The following is a 15421-nucleotide window of genomic DNA, read 5'->3' as shown; positions in this document are numbered from 1 at the left end:
ATCTGCCGTTAGTTAACACTGGAATAGGCAGTTTATATTTGGTGTCACTGGCAAAAGCTCCATGATAACCTTTAAGCATAATGTAAGTGGAAAACTAGACTTCTGCTCCTCTTGGCTGTGTTTTCAGGCGTTAGAAAATCTAGCCTGTTAGGGGAGACTTTGGCCAATCACAGGCCAGTAAGATTACTGCATCTTTAAGTCAGCACTGCCTCCCAAAACTCTATATTTCTCCTGGTCCAATCCAATTTTTGAAATGGCCTGGTTGCAGTTGTGTGATTGGATGCAAAATATTCTATATGTCATAAGTAATTTAAGCATGTTTGTGTTCATTTTCATGAAACAGTGTCCTATGTAGTCTTATTTTGAGTCTTGTTATCGTTCTTGATAGATAACATTACTCTTTTTATCATGTAATATGTGCCCTGAAGTCCAAATGCATGCAATTTTAATTGAGTTCAAATGATCCTAATCTGCAGGTCTGAGCTATGTTTTAAAATGCATGTACAGTTGTCTTACCATCATGCACCTGTGCAGACATGAAATCAGTTCCAGTGAACATACAGGTGGTTCTATATTTCTGTTCGACACACTAAAAGCATTTTGTCAGCCAGCCAGGAGTGTGCCCTACAGCGATGAGCAGCACAGATGGTTGTTTTAACAGCAGGTGAGAGAACTTCAAACAAAGCAGGGTGATGTCAGTTAGGGTCTAGATGTTTAAAACATCAGTTCCTGGCGGCAGGCTACAAGGTCATTTTAGATGGATTCATTACTGATTCTCTTTGCCAGGCAGTTTTCAGGAGAACATCATCATGTCTGGTACATAGGCTACCATTTCACAGCAGTCACTGGACCTCCTGTGGGAATTCCGTGGCCATGACAATGCTTTTACTCTCATTTTTAGCGATATTAAACACAAAAATGGCCATGCATTCACAGAGAATATTCAACTTTATTTCTTCAACTTGTTGCCAGAAAAATGGCGAATAAATACTTCATGCTTTATAGATTCTTGCTCCCTCTGTCTGTTTGTTGTTTTCCAGGAGCCAGCACCTGAAACAACCTCATGTGCAGTTTTAATGATGTCTAAAAAGTTTAAAACAAGACCAAGAGTCTGCAGCTCTGCCAGCAGCTCTGTGAAGCTCTACTTTGGCACAGCAGTGCTTTGAGCTAAAAGTTAAGATGTTGATGCTGACATTCAGCAGATATAATGTTTACCAGGGCTGGGAGGATTACTTTGAAAATGTATTCCGATTAGGGTTGTGTATCTCACTGACTGAGAAGATTCGATATGTATCTTGATACATGTTCAACGATATGATATATTTTATAAATCTTTAAGTTGCCAACCATTCGGTTCGATATGGTTCAGCTCTGTCACGATACGATATGATACGATACGACGCAATACAAGACAATGCAATGTGTCAATCTTTACATTTTGATTCAACTAATGCTACATTTGTAGAGTGCTGCTAGTCGGCAAAAAATCCTGATAGTTTTACTAAATGAAGCAACAGTAGAGACAGAGAGAAGGAGACATTACAGTGATGTTAACTTATTATGAATCTCATGTGTAAATGAGATGAGATAAATGAGAAACTTTAAAACTGCAGTAAGATGATGTGCAGCTCTGTTTCATATGAAGAGTGCTGTGGTTTTGATCAGTGTGGAGGAACAGTGATGCTCTGTGTTACCTGCTCTCACAGTGATATGACGTCTCTGTGGGTCAGACTCGTGGCTCTGTACTACTTTTGCATAAATGATCTGCATTTGTCATCTTTCTTATAAAACCCAAACTTATTCTACACTTGCACGTTATGAAAGTTTGGTGGTGCAACGTGATATAATGTCACTTCTGTCGCTGTTTTCAGCGCCGTCTGTTTTAAATAAATGAAGAGGAGACACAGGAGAGGGAGGAGGGAGCGCTTGTTTTTGTGAGCGCGACAGCAAAATGATTGAGCAATTATCAAAATAGATGCAGATTAATTTGATAGTTGATTAATAATAAATTAATTGTTGCAGATCTCAGTGATTCATGATCGTTGTTAGGTTTATTAGTTTGTCCAGCTGCTCCTACCTTTATTGTGTGCAGTCTAACTTATCAATTGATTGATTGGTTGATAAAAAGACAAAGTGAAGCATTTTTTTTCAGTAGAGGTCATGATAATGAATTGATAACTGTGTGCACACTGTGCATGGTGGTAAATTGTTATTTATTTTAAAATTGTTATTCTATTAATAATCCCCATTTTTATAAAAATCTATCTGTAATCTGATTAAGTCTTTTTTTAAATCTGTAACAGTAATGGAATAGTTCTATTCAGACTACGTAGTCCCATATGTTACTCCCCAAGCCTGACTGTTCACCGTCTTAGATCAGTGCATCAGCATTTTAACATTTTCTTCTTTTATTGTTGTATAATCATTCTTGACAGTCATGTCTGCTAGTTGTTTGCTTTATTTTATCAGTGATTAAAAAGAGCTTAATGTTTAGTCAGTTTTCTCTGAATAAAGAGTGGTTGATGATTTGCTAATTAACACTTACTGTAACAATCGTGCACAGCCAAGGTTGATGAGTTTTTCAAAAATTTGACCTGATGACTGCACTAGAATAATTGTTTGAGCATCAAAGCTGTTGAAACTCACCCTGATGGGGAAATGAAGAAGCTAGAGAAAAATCAGTCCATGATCACCAAAATATGAGTATCTGTAATGTCTGTACAAAAAATCATGGAAATCCATGCAACAGCTGTTGAGGTATTCCAGATTCAGTGGTGGAACAAACAATACTCCCAAAAAATTGACATGCAGCTTCTTTAACTTAAAGGACCAGTGTGTAGGATTTAGTGACACCGTGCAGTTTGCAAACACCGTGCCCTCTCCTTCCAAGTGTGTAAGACAGTGGTTCTTAGACTGTGGGGCATCAGCATAGAGCCACTGCAGGAGGGGCACTGATGACCAGTGCAGAATATGGAGTTATGTTAGTTAAATGAAAATGATTTATGTAGAGAAGAAAAAAAACAACAACAAAAAAAGAACAAGAGGATGCTGATGTGATGTGCCAGCCTTTACTTCATTAAAACTCAACCTGGTTCCTTTTTTTTGTTAGTTTTCTTCCTGTCATTGTTAATTGATTTAAACAAAAGAAGTCAGGGCGTGGGTCATTTTCACGTTCTTTTGTCCTCATTCATCAAAATAAATACAGGATCAAACTGACACTGTTATGTGGGGGTGGAGGTAATGATTTCTGACAACTCAACTTGTGGCCCTGGGGTCAAATCTAGGCCCCCAATAGGATGCCTGGTGGCCGTCCGATCATTTTCTAATCCACTATGAAAATAAATGGACTCATGCTGTGTTTTTAAAATGGCCGTATTGTGTAGTGGAATAAATGAGGCTGTTAGTGAGAAGGCGGATGTTTGTGCGATGGCCTTTCCGGCTGGGCAGAGTGCAGCAGGATCAGACTGTGAGCTCTGCAGGAGAAGACAACTTTTAGCTGAAGAGGAGCAGAAGTTACACAGAAATGAGGATAATTCTCATCCAACAAATGTGTACTTCATACTGAAAGAGCTTAAACATGCTTCATTCAGTCAGTATAGTTTATGTTTGTGAATCATTCCAACATTTCACTGACTGCATGATGGAAGAGGTTCCAGCTGTTTAATACTGAATAACTCCATGCAGTATTATCTGACTTATTTGCCAATCATTGCTCCAAGTTGAGAATTAATTCAATTTGAAAATAAAGATGAACTATGGACCTTTTATTGTTTAGTCATATAAATGTTTGTTCAGTAACCTGTTGCCTCCTGTCAAATTGTTAAAGTCACAGTAGGCCTACAATTTGAATAAACATCCAAACCTTTGATCTGCAGCACAGGAGTTTGGAGTAAATAAGACTGAATATTTGGAGAAAAAGAAAACCCTTTGATTGAATGCTGCTATTGATAATGTGTTAAACCACTGGTTCCTAATCTGGGGTCCAGCATCCCCTTTGTAATCACAGGGGGTCCCCAAGACTTTGTCTGTTCTGGGGTCCTAAAAATCAGACTTGCACATGTCAACTAAACTCACAATTTGAGTGTTCATACATCTTTTCCAAAGTCAAATTCAAGCCTTTTCAAGGTGCATTTTCAATCTTTTACAGCACCTTACAGCTGTGGTGAATGACATATTCAGTGGTGGACAGTAGTGAAGTACATTTACTTGAGTACTGTACTTAAGTACATTTTTTGAGTATCTGTACTTTACTTGAGTATTTGTTTGTTTGGAAACTTATTACTTTCACTCCACTACATTTCAAAGACAAATATTGTACTTTTAACTCCACTACATTTCTAGGAAGGTTGTTGTTACCTTTAGGTTAATCATAGCTTTGAAGTCAGCTGTTGGTGTTTTTTTCTTTTCTAAAATGCAGTTGGTCACATGCTGTGTTCCTCACAGAAGGAAACCAATCACAGTAGCTCCTCTCAAATGAGATTGATGTAAAAGTGGAAATACATCATCCAGGCGTCTGTAACAAGAACAAGCAAACTCTCCCTCTTTCATTTAAACAAAAAGCGGTAATGGTGACAGCAGGAGAAAGACAAAATTAAATCTCAAGATGTAATTATAATTATTAATTATTCCAGGTAGCTTTTAAAGTTGGATTTTTTTATTGGGGTGAAAAATACCATATAATTCATGTATATATACTGCCTCTGAAGCCAAAAAGAAATCTCAGTTATTTAACAGATTTGGAGAACTCCTTACAGTTATCTTTAGTCTAATTTTATGATGTGATTTTAATACAGTTACACTTACATTACCTTTTTGGTTTTGATTGTATTTCTATGTTGAAGTTTTTATAGGTGTTTCTATAGGTTTTGTGTAGCAGAGTGGTTCTACAAGCATCAGTGCATCATTAGATAGTTTCAGAGAGTTACAAGCTTCTGTAAATGCATCATGAAAACAATACAGCATGTATTCATATTAGAAAATGTACTTTGTAATTTGTACTTTTGAATACTTAAGTATTTTAAAAAACATGTACTTTTGAATACTTAAGTATTTTTAAAAGCAAGTACTCTAGTACTTTAACTTAAGTAAAATTTTGACTGAGCAACTTTCACTTGTAGTTGAGTAATATTTGACCAGGAGTATCTATACTTTGACTCAAGTACTGGGGTTGAGTACTTTGTCCACCACTGGACATATTCAAATGTTTTGTGATCGAATTATACAAATGGGTGGCTAATTAAAGGAAAACACTGTAAGTAGACTTGGTATTCTATTTGCGAATTGTGAATTTTCTTGAACTGATAGTTAAAAATGCTAACAATTGATTCACTGCTTAATCATTCATAATCAATAAAATATAAAACACATAGAAACACATAGAAAAGTTTTTTCCCACTTTTTTTCCCATTTTAATTTTTTCTTTGGTTTTCCTCTTTTTTTTTTCTTATTTTAAGTCTAAATTTAAGTTTTCTTTTCCAGGGAACGGCTACGCTAGACATAACAATGTCAGATGAGGTGTAAATACTGCCATTACTAGACTGTCAGTTCATTATGAACTCAGCTTTCCTTAGATACAAGTAGGGGGAGCTCCAAGGCAAAAAGGTTGGGAACCACCGCATTCAACAAATGTAACTACTTTGTATGTAATACTTTGAGTAATTTCAGAGAAGAATACTTTGAAACCTATTAGTCTGACTTAGTTTTACTTGTGTAATATTAATAATAGTTAAGTATTTTCAGTAATGTAACAGTACTTGAGTCATATTTTCCAACCTTGAGACCTCGAAAATAGAGACGATTTCAAAACCAAAAGGAGGATCTGGGGGCCTCCCACAGACTTTTGAATTTCAGACACTTTGTTGCCTGGTGACTTTTAAAGAATGAAAATAATAAGTACGCTGCAACAGCAGTTTTATATTAAATATATTAAATATTTTTAATTTTACTTTAATTCTCAGGATAACACTTTATAATAATTTTTCTGTCATTCATTTGCTCCTGTTGCTCCTTGGAGAAAATAGAGATTTTACAAAATGCCTGACCTTTTATGTTAAAACCTTATTTAAGAAATGTGTAGGTGTATTGGTGTCCAGATAGAAATAATAGACTTTTGGACTCATAGGGCTGATGCACACTGTACAGAGCCAGAAACAGTTAAAAGGAAAAGCAAGTTGTGAAATCTGACATAAATCGGCAGAAATACGGAAGACTTGTGATCCTGGGAGGAAACAGGAAGTCTTATGGGAAACTCAAGAGGGTTATGTATGACTTGAGTACAGATTTTCAGTGCTGGTGTGATATGAACGTCCACATGTCTCCATCCTCCAGCTAAACACAGTTTCATTTTACATGCTTTGTGACACCGTGAAATTGGCTCGCGCCTTTTCATAATTCCTCTGCTTAAGTCCAAACAAACCCTCTCGTGTCAAAAGGTGTGTGGTGGTGAGGTTGTGTTTATCCAGATCAAATGGGCCGTGCAGTTTTGGTGCTCATTCACTCATTATTCATTACCAAGCTGGAGGTACTGACTGCCTGCCTGGAACTAAACTCTGTTCCCTGCGGTGGTGAGCGATTGTTTTGCCGCTGCACCAGCTGTGTGCCCTGTGCTGACATCTTCGCAGGAGCTCAGGAGGTATCCTGAGGACGCCTGCTGTACTCTCAAAGCTTTCACTGTCCAAACTTGGAATCTGAGGAATACATTAGCTATAGCATGTGGAGCCATGTGGGGAGTCGGCATGGGCCTAAAGGTTAGAAAAGCGTTAAGTTAAAGATTAGCTCTTTCCCCTGCCCTTAAAGTGAGGCCATTAACCCAAATGCTTCAGTGGTGCTGCTCAGTGGCCAGCCGATCACACTGTGGCTGAACAGGGCAGCTTCCAGGTGTGAACGTGTGTAAACGTGTGATGCTATATTTTCCTGCAAAGGAACTAAAGGATTAAAAAAGTACAATCATGTTCCTTTGGAGGCACAAACTCGCGCAGTAAGACTAAATGCTGAGGGTGCTGCAGCACACCCAGCAACCAGTGTGTGCGTATTATTTCAACAACATGATAACATGATAAGATACAATACAATACGATATGATATGATACGATACGATACAATACGATATAATATGATACAATACGATACAGTACGATATAATACGATACAATATGATATAATACGATACGATGTGATATAATACGATATGATATGAAATAATACGATACGATACAATATGATATAATACGATACGATATGATATAATACAATACGATGTGATATAATACAATGCCGATTCGATACAATACAATATGAAATAATACGATACGATACAATATGATATAATACGATACGATATGAAATAATACAATACGATTCGATACAATACAATATGATATAATACGATATGATACAATACGATATAATACGATACAATACGATACAATACAATACAATACAATATTATACAATACTATGTGACATGACACTATATCTATATGGCACTGAAACATTATCACCTTTCTGAATTTATATGGTTTTACAGTCCTAGTGGTGCTATGTCAAAAACATACTGAAAAGTCTTAAATCTAATAAAATTAAAATCATTATAGCCTTCCTTTGCTTCCATACACCACCATCAGTTCCTCTTACAGAACGTCCCACACAAAGTACAATATAAATTGAACAGAACCCACAAAATCTTTTTGCACATATCAAATGAGATATTATGAAGACATCCCTCATTCAAATGATGATGGCTTCATTATTACTTCCACCTTGGCTCAGAAGTGAGACCTTGGGACAAAAGGAGTCAGAGACAAGAGGGACAGATTGGGGGCGGGTGGGGGTAGGGGGGATGGGACCAAGCTTTAGGAAAAAGAGAGACAGAAACAGATGAAGAGAGACTTACATGAGCTGAATAACAAACAGCCCGCAGGAAGAAAAGATGTAGAACGTGAAGGGCGCAGTGAATTAGTGTTAAGAAAAAGCCATCAGAGACCTGCTCTGCAACCCTGCAAACTGTTTTTTCTCTGTCTGTGGAGGCGGGCGCGGAGTGGGAGGGCTGTACAGTACACAGCCAACATTATCTGTCAGGCTATCAATGACAGCTGATGAGCAGATGGACAAAATTATACCTCCTAAACTACTATTTATATAAAAAAAATAGGCTGTGGTGTTCAGATGCTGGAAAAAACAGAAAGTCTAGTTGCTCAAAACATCATAGTTAGTCTTTAACATTGCAATATGAATAATTTTGACATTTTTTCCCCTCACCAGATGTTGACCTTTAAGGAAGATTTTCTGCTCCATCCAATCAGTGATGCAGATGGAGAGGCACAAGAATGCAAATGAAGATACTGAAGCCAGGGGCAGAGCTCTGACATTCAATCCTCTGTGGACAATGGAATGAAGGACACGCAAAATCACATATTACAGGATTTCTCCCAAGTTATAACACAGAAATCATTATCTATTGTTTTTTTTTGTTGTTGCCATATTTGCACTTCTATTGTTTCTGGTTAACTCTGTTTCTAATTAATGTAATAATTAAACAATTCATATATTTAGCAGTGTTTGCTTTTCTGTTTTATTTTCTACACAGTTCTGACTAAATGCACCTTGCATAACAAACCATGTGCTCATTAGAAGGCCAGCTGACCTCTTTTCTGGTTGTGTTGCACCTTATTAGAGGCAGCAGAAGTAAGTCAAAAAAATAAAAGCACTGATTAGACTTCTTTACTCAAGTCAAAGTGAAAAAGTACAGGCTCTGAAATGTACGTATGGTGTAAAAGTAACAAGTCGCCCTCTGAAAGATATTTCTCCCTGCCGTTTCTCTGCAAACCTAACTGAAGTCTTACTCTCTTCTTTGCATCTTGTTGCGTGTTTTATGTAGTTTTGTCTTCTTAATGTAACATTCTGGATTTTGTTATGTTTTTTCCTGTTTTATTTTGAAATGTGTCTTGTGTTTCCTGTGTTTTCCCGCCTTTCATCAACCACACCTGCTGCCACCTACTCACCTGCCCCTGATTATCTTCTTATGTAATGTCTGTTTTCGAAAATCTAATGGGTAGAAAGTAGACATTTTTAAGCAAAGTACAGATACCTGAAATATCTGCTTAGGTACAGAAACTATTTGTACTTAGTTACTTCCAATGTCTGCACCTTATCCCATTTATCCTAAAAACATACCTTCCCTGACCTCAGGAATGTCAATAGTTCTCACTTGAAACTCAATTCTTGGTGAAACCTGAAGGAAATCTTGGGGGTTGTGCTGTGTGGTGAAGGCAAGTTGAGCTGCCAACACACTGATGAGCAAAGTTCTGCCAAATGAACCAACGAGCCAAACAGAAATACAATAGAGAAGTGGAAGTAAGTTTAGTAAGTTTTGGGAGTTCAGGGTTCTCAGAGTAAGGTTACTGACAGATGTGCTGCAAAAGTTTTAATGGGCATGAAATTCTCCTGATTGAATTCTTAATACATCCAATTGGGATGTTGTGCAAAATGTAAATAAAATCATGATTTGCAAAAGCTTTTTGACTTATATTCAATTGAAACAGTACAAAGACAAGATATTTAATGTTCAAACTGATTTACTTTGTTGTAAATATACGCTCATTCTGAATTTTCAAAAAGTTGAGACAGGAGCATGTTTACCACTGTGATTCATCACCTTGTCTTTAAAGAACACTCAGTCAGCATTTATGAAACTGAGGACACTAATTGCTGAAGTTTTCAAAGTGAAATTCTTTCTCATTTGCTTGGTGTACAACTTCAAACACCCTATCTTACACCTGGTGCAAAGCCGTTCCACTGGTGGTACAGGTGGATTTGCTATCTTCTCCCGGGGCAAGTGCCGTTTTTGCCACGTCTGCAAGATAGCAAATGCACTTGCGCCCGGTCTGTGCGGCTGTGGGCGAGAGTTCTAAAAACCACTTTATTAGACCGGCTACAACCTGGTCGAAGCGCAAAGTCTGTGGCGCAATAGGTCTGAATGCTCGTGATAGCAACTAGAGCATTTGGCTGAAGGACAAACGACCACAACCTCCTTCATTTTTGTTCAGTCTTTTCCCTACATAAGAGTGTGGATCAGTAAAATATCCTTTGAGCATATTTTCTATCAATAATAAAGTGTGGATATTGCAGCTAAAAGCATGCAGATGTGTGTTAAGTTAAGGTGTGCACATCTCCACAATCCCAGAACACCTTTCATTTACATTAAACAGCCATGTGCACGTGTGTCTTTAAAGTAAAAGTTACTAATAAGGAAAAAAGAAGTATTATTATAATCGTAAAGCTTTTAAAAAATAATTAATAAATAATAAATTTCAACAGACCTGCAAAGTGCTCACGGGACGGGATCATAGCTGTCAGATCGTCTTTAACAGATGAGTCAGCATGACAGCTGGAGCAGCTGTAGTGTTTGTGTCTGCATCAGGATCCTGAAAAACAAGGATTTTATGATTATGATATATAATATCCAAAATGATCAAGATGTTATATCTGACCTTAAGATTGGCCCAGCCTGGGGAGAAAAAGGTCTGTGTGCTTCTGTCAGAGCTGGTTGGATGTACTTGTGCGTAATTTTGCACACTTCAGTAACGTTTTCTGATTATTTCCTACACCTACAATAGTGTTTGAAGGATTAGGAGAGAGGAGAAGAAGGACGTTGTTGCATTCTGGATTTTGGAATTGGAGCAAACCCCTTGGAAAATATGTTTCTTTCATAAAACTGTGGAAGACACAACACTGCCTGGATAAGAACTGAAGAAGTCAGGCATGACTTCTACAACTAAAACATCCCATAACAGAGCTTGAAATTCTGTTATCTGCACCACAAATCAAATGGGAACTCCACTGAGTTGACACACGAGTGTCTGTTCACAGGTCTTGAGGAATGCTACTGCATGTGAAAAAAGCTGTATATAAGCCTCCAAAGTTGGCTGTGTGAGGTCGAATTTTAAATAAAGCCAGTGAAGAAAAGTGAGGAAGACTACAACTTTGAAAATGAAAAACATTTAGAGGTGTGGCGAGCTCCTCCTCCCCTACGTTAGCCACTGCTAGCTGTGTGGAGTTTGCCATCCCCCACCATCAAAAACATGAATGTTGATTCTCCAGTCAGAACCGCTGACCGAGGTGCTGGCATAGAACTGGAACTGGTCCATGGGCGCTGTACGGAGGCTGCACAGTGCTCCAAATAATAAGATGGGTTAAATGCAGAGAACGAACTGTATAATTGTATCCTCACAATAATGTTGAACTTTCTAGTAGTGTTTTCAGGTAATGATCACACTTTGTAGAACTTGATAATACACTTAGAAGATTCTCGTCAGACTGATCCAAGCTAGTTGAATTATTCAACTCTGGTGCGGTGCATAGTTCTCAGTCTGAGTGGGTATTCAAGAATCATTTAGACCCATTGGACACAAGATACTGGCAAAGAAAAATAAGTAGGACTTTAAAGAGTAACTTGGGTATTTTTCAACCTGGCCCCATGCTTTTATGTCTAAGTGACAAATGGAAACCTATTTTTGAGATGGATATTTTTTAAAGAGTAAAACACATTTTGTTGAACCAGAAACAGCAGTTTTATTGCTTTTTTCCAAACCCACCAGACTTTCTGGTCTTTTTTAATCATCGTTATCCTCATTCAAACTCAACAGCAACAAAATAAAACTCACATAAAACATCTTGGCACATCTTTCCACCCGTCCAATGATCAACAGCTCTGGTTTGGTTGAAATGAATCCTTTATTCCCTGTGTTAGATGTTGTAATATCAGGAGAGGAATGAGATGAAGGTTGGACATCAGAGAAGAAGCAGGGAAAAACAAAATATTTTACAAGTTTTCGCATCTAACACCATGAATAAAGTGTTTATTTCAACAAAACAAATTAAAGTTGATGACTGTTGAAACAGTGGAAAGACAAGCCAGGATGTTTTTGGTGAATTTTGCCGTTTCTTTTGAGTTTTAATGAAGTATCTTTTACAATAAGAAAATGACTGTTTCTGTTTCTGTCTCTGTTTCTCCAAATTGTCTGTTTCTGGTTAAACACAGCATATCTTACACTTTAAAAAAGGTCTATCTCTGTAGCAATCCTTTCCATAGTGTTGTCAGACACTTAAAAGAACTGCTTAGTTTTGCTCTCTTTCACGACCGGACCAGAAATTGTTGTCCCCATTTGTTATTCAGACACAAGAACATGTGATAATAGGTCCAGGTTGAAAAGTTTCGCAGTTACTCTCTAAGTTTAAACATTTCTAATATTTTTTTTTATTTTACTGGCCTTGACACAGACCTGTATTATGGGGTAATACACTTCCAGAACCAGCACCTTCTCCAGCTTTGCAACCGTATTGTAAGGCACTTGATAACATGATCATTTCTATATCCAAGCACTACTGCTGCACAAAGTTGCCAAATACCTTCATCCATCTGCAGCACACCCTCATACCTAAACACCAGAATAGGTGGTTTGTCAATTACTCCCAAAATGACACTCATTCATTCAACCTTCATTTTAACTTGGAAATACATTGAGGGAGAGATTTTATTTATAATATAGCCAAATAAAAAGCTCCTAGACACAAAAAACACTGAAGAGAAACTTACATAAAAGTGGCAGCAAGAAGTACAAAATAATAAGAATAAAAACAAATGTGACTAATACATACAATAAAATCAGTTAAAATTCAGTGTGCATGAATCAGCTAAAACAGAAAGTAAAATGTGATGCAGTTAAAGATTTAAATTGCCCTATGGATAAAAATGAGGAATGCTTTAACATAAGCATTATACATAACACTTATATCACTGGTGGAGAGCACCGGCAATGGCAGGCTTACCAGACCTTAACTACACTACACAGGTCATGTGACAGAAGTCGTGTTACACACATGGTTTGTATTGTAAAATGGTCGCAGTTCAGTTAGCTTTAGGCAAAAGAACTGCTTGGTTAGCATTTGGAAAAGATCATGGTTTGGGTTAAAATAACTGCGTTATGTATGTCAGAAACAGGAAGTGACATCACCGACATGATGACATGTAACACGCATAGTTTATGTTGTAAAACAGTCACATTTTGGTTAGGTTTAGGCAAGACAAGTTTATTTGTATAGCACATTTCAACAGCAAGGCAACTCAAAGTGCTTTTCATAAAACATAAAAGTATCAAGAGCATCAAGACAAAATGTAAAAGGAGCATAAAGCAATATAAAAAGACCTTTCAACACAATGAGTTCAATAGGAAATAAAAAAAATCACATAAAACAGGAAAGTAAAAGTTACAGTGCAGTTTAAGATATGAATCAAAAGCCTCATATTTGATTTACTGAAAGCAGAGGCAAACAGAAAAGTCTTCAGCCTTGAACGGAGAGTTGCAGCAGACTTGGCAGTTTCTCTGAGTTCGTTCCAGATATGTGGTGCATAAAAACTGAATCCTGCCTCTCTGAGGTTAGTTTTTACTTTGGGGACAGAAAGTAGACCTGTCCCAGTTGAACTGAGAGGTCTGGATGGTTCATAAGGTAGTGAAGATCAGAAATGTATTTTGGCCATAAACCATTAATAAACCAACAGCAGGATTTGAAAGTCAGATCTTTGAAACACAGGAAGTCAGTTTAAAGACCTCAGAGCTGGAGTGATGTGATCTACTTTTTTGGTCTTCGTGAAGACACAGGCAGCAGCGTTCTGAAGCAGCTGAGAGACCAGACACTGTTGTTTTTCAAGTCCTGCTGAGAAAAAAGTCCTCTAATTCTTGATATATTCTTCAGGCAGTAATAGGATGATTTTGCAATTATTATTATTTTTAACAATTTTTTTTAGTATCATATATAATCTTGAATGTTCTGAGACAACAAAGCTCCTCCTGCATTTCCAACTACCAGTCATATTTCTTAAAGGAATAGTTCACTGAAAAATGAAAATTCAGCCATTATCTAGAAAGAGAATCTCCCTAACAATTAAAGTGAATGGTGACCAGTTTTCAAGTGTAAAAAAAAAACTGGAAAAAAAGCATAAAATGCCTCCATACAGCTCATCTGGCGTAATCCAAGTCTCCTAAGGCCCCGACCTTCCGTTTGCACACTGTCACACCACATGCAACCAGTTCAGACAGTGTGCATGTGCACCTGAATGTGGCTCCAAGCTGAGGATCTGCAGTGAAGATTCAGGCTACAAACATACTGTAAATAACGTTTTTTTATTCAACTTGGCATGTTGGGTTTTAGGAGACTTGGATTACACCAGACTAGCAGTATGGAGGCATTTTATGTTTTTATTCTGTTGTTTTTTTTATGCTTGAAAACTGGTCACCATTCACTTCCATTGTTTGAGAGATTCAACAACGCTGTTTTCCTGTGAAACTCCCCTGACCTTCAACTGGCATGAGGCTGAGTAGATAATGACTGAATTTTCATTTTTAGACTAAACTAAACTATCTCTTTTATACGGTATTCTGTTCAGCCAGATACCGAGCTACAGGTGTCCTCCACACAAAAATGTATTTTTTTCCATTTGCAATTGTGCAGTTAGTTCTTCCATTATGTACCTGCCTCAGTCTCTCAGTACTTTGTAATGTGGCTGAAATTCATGCCAGGGTCAATGACCACACCAAGATTTCTGGCTTGGTTTATGTTTTGTACAAAAACACAAAAATTAGTAATCAGTTATGTACGGAAGTGATGCGATGGACGTCATGTCCATAACAACATTTAAAGTTTCTCAGAACTTTAAATAACTCTACATTTACTTTTTCTTTCACACAGGACTCAAGCCCAGATTTCCTGGGTGAAAGTTCTGAGCTTGCATGAATCCTCCTCCATATGTGGACTTTCTCGCTCCTTATATGTCTCCTGTCATACGTATAAACCTCAGTCGGAATAAGCTGCTTGCCCTTCTGACTAACATGCACATTTTCCTGGTGAGGATGGGCCGTCAGAATCATTCAGATGGTTGACTTTCAGACGGTCTGAAGCTATGGTAACTTTCTGAGGCCACTTAAATTTATAAACGGCTCCTTATTATGCTGCAGTCTTACATAATCCATTCAACAATAGCCAGACAGGCTGGAACAGCAGGGATGCATGAAGAGCTGACAGACATAAATTGTATCTTGTCCTAAAGAGTATCTGAGTTTCCTCCAAAATTGAGACGTCAATCATGAGATAAAAATTGCAGCCACTCTTCCAAACCGATTGATGACAGAAGTTTAACACCACAGGCACAAATCCCTGACAGCCAAACACACACACACAGACACTTTTGCTGGACAGATTTTGGATCTGTTCTAAAATCCTAAACACCCATTGAGCAGTAAACTGTTTCAAGACCCGCCACTATCAACAAAACCTTCCTGAATTCACTTCATCATTGGGATTTAAGGCTGCCAAGTGTTGGAGACACGGGAAAAGCAATCCTGTTTCATCCAGCTAACTTGAACGCACC

This window comes from Lutjanus erythropterus, chromosome 8 (genome assembly GCF_056507025.1).
Source record: "Lutjanus erythropterus isolate fLutEry1 chromosome 8, fLutEry1.hap2, whole genome shotgun sequence".
NCBI lineage: Eukaryota > Metazoa > Chordata > Actinopteri > Lutjaniformes > Lutjanidae > Lutjanus > Lutjanus erythropterus.
Note: the sequence above shows the minus strand (reverse complement) of the source record.